The sequence below is a fragment of the Aplysia californica genome, unplaced genomic scaffold, assembly GCF_000002075.1.
Source record: "Aplysia californica isolate F4 #8 unplaced genomic scaffold, AplCal3.0 scaffold01057, whole genome shotgun sequence".
NCBI lineage: Eukaryota > Metazoa > Mollusca > Gastropoda > Aplysiida > Aplysiidae > Aplysia > Aplysia californica.
Window position 1 is genome coordinate 120622 of NW_004798327.1, and position 2381 is coordinate 123002.

The following is a 2381-nucleotide window of genomic DNA, read 5'->3' on the forward strand; positions in this document are numbered from 1 at the left end:
TATATATCTATATATATATATATGTACATAGATGTATATCTCTATACACGCATGCATACATCCATATTTATATATCACACAAATATATCTCTCTCTCTCTCACTACAAACACACACACATTCACACTCGATACACAAAATAAAAGCCCTGACCCGAATAAACTATCAAAATTAAATTATAATCTTGTTTTAGTCTTCCCGTCTTCTGTTCATATGCAACCGTTATCTCCCATTATAACTCAACACATTTCTTTCACACGGCCCTGTGCCAGAGATACACACGGATTTCATGCGTCCTACTTCCGTGACAAGCCTTCGCTTCCTGCTACTCCTTGGCTCTGTCTTTACTGCTGTCTTTCAGCAACACCTCTGATTTTCAGGTAGGAAAGATCTACACCTAGCCTTCTCGGACAAGAGCAAAAATCTCGGGGGTCTCGTGTGCAAGTTGCACACGTTAAAGATCCCTTGGTGGTAAAAAAATCGATAAGAGTTGGCTTCGGCTGCCATCCGGGCAAAATTCAAAATTTCCTTCCAACTGAAAATGTTTAATTTATCCCGCCCGCTCATATGACCTTATGCAGTTGCAAGCGCCGTAAAACACTTACCAAAGGAAAAAAAAAGTCCCCCCGAAAACAGGGGTTGTACACATGTCTAAGTACACACACATTGGAGCTTACTTGGTCTACTACTCACATCCGCGGAGATCTCCATTCTCTGACGTCATGTGCGGAGGCCATTTTTTAAAACTTTGAACAACCCCTCGGGGCGGTGCTACTGACTGAAGTGTCTTTAGGCCTTTCCCAAAGAGGGGACATTAACCATGTTCTTCTGCCACACAGAGGAACAAGCGCTGACGGGAGAAAACAACAACCCTGGGATAAGAGGTAAACGTCTCCTTTGGTAGACCCCTCCCCCCTCCCCAACCCCGTTCAAAGTTTTTTTAATTTTTTTTTTAGTAGAAGTTTTAAGGCGCTATCTCTCGAAGTCCAACCCCTCGTCCACGCCGTGGGAGATGGAAACAGGACAAAGTAGGGGATAGCTGGGTCTGGGTGAAGTACGGTGTGACTTTATGTCACTGAGGCGTTACGCTAGCCGTGAAGGCCGACCCGGGTCAACCCGAAACGTTGCTGGCCAACGGGGCTCTGGTGAAACTGCGACTGGCTTAGCAGGCCGGCAGTGGATATAAACATTGCTCAAGAAAACATAAGGAGACACAAACGGACTGATAAAAACGGAAAACGACCTGGAGAGAAAAAAAAAAGTTTAAGGCGCTTGCAACTACATGGGGTCATATTATGAGCGCCAAGGGGTGGATGTCAACAGAGAAGCCTGAACAGGGAATCAGGCTTACTCTGCTCACCTGTCTTGCTTCAACAGCACAAAGTCTGCTACGACTATCAAGGCACCCCGGAAATAGCGGGTCACAAGAGTGTGACATACATGAAGAAGTAGAGGAAAATGACGATAGTAAGGATTAGGAAAGAAAAAGAGAGCAGTTCCCTGTTGAAGTTCGGGCACAGTTATGGGCATGACACTGACGAATCAGCCCATTTACAAGTAGGCTATAATTCTACTGTGCATAAGAAACATGGTTAATGTCCCCTCTTTGGGAAAGGCCTAAAGACACTTCAGTCAGTAGCACCGCCCCGAGGGGTTGTTCAAAGTTTTAAAAAATGGCCTCCGCACATGACGTCAGAGAATGGAGATCTCCGCGGATGTGAGTAGTAGACCAAGTAAGCTCCAAAAGGAGGGATGAATTAGATCTTTACTGAAAACCAAACTCACGATGGGTCAGTTTTACGAGGTCTATGTTTTTTCACAATGGGGAGACATAGAATAACATCAAGAGGCAAGCCTAAAAGAGAGAAAGGTGGAAAGTGTTTGCCCGTGGCCTATACCCTGGTGCAGGCTGAGAAAGGCGATGATGATGATGATGATGATGATGATGATGATGATGATGATGATGATGATGATGATGATGATGTTTTTCAGACTTCTCACTGGAACCAGACGAACGACACCCCAAACATAATATTATTATTAATAGACTCTGAGGGTGAGCAAGATGGCGTCCGTAGACCGGAAATTTGGCGTGGCTGTACTGGGAGTTGGCCGAATGGGTAAGTTTTGTTTTACTTACACGCTATAGATCAATGGTGAAGAAATGGAAATGGATTGGGCACACCCTGAGGAGACCCCGACAAGCATCATCCGACAGGCTCTGACGTGCAATCCACTAGGAAAACGTAAGAAAGGAAGACCAAAGATGACATGAAGGCGAGCGGTACTAGCGGAAATGGAAAAGGCGGGGACATCATGGAAACAGCTAGAAAAGGATGCACAAGACAGGCTTATGCTGGAGAAATGGTGTTCATGGCCTAT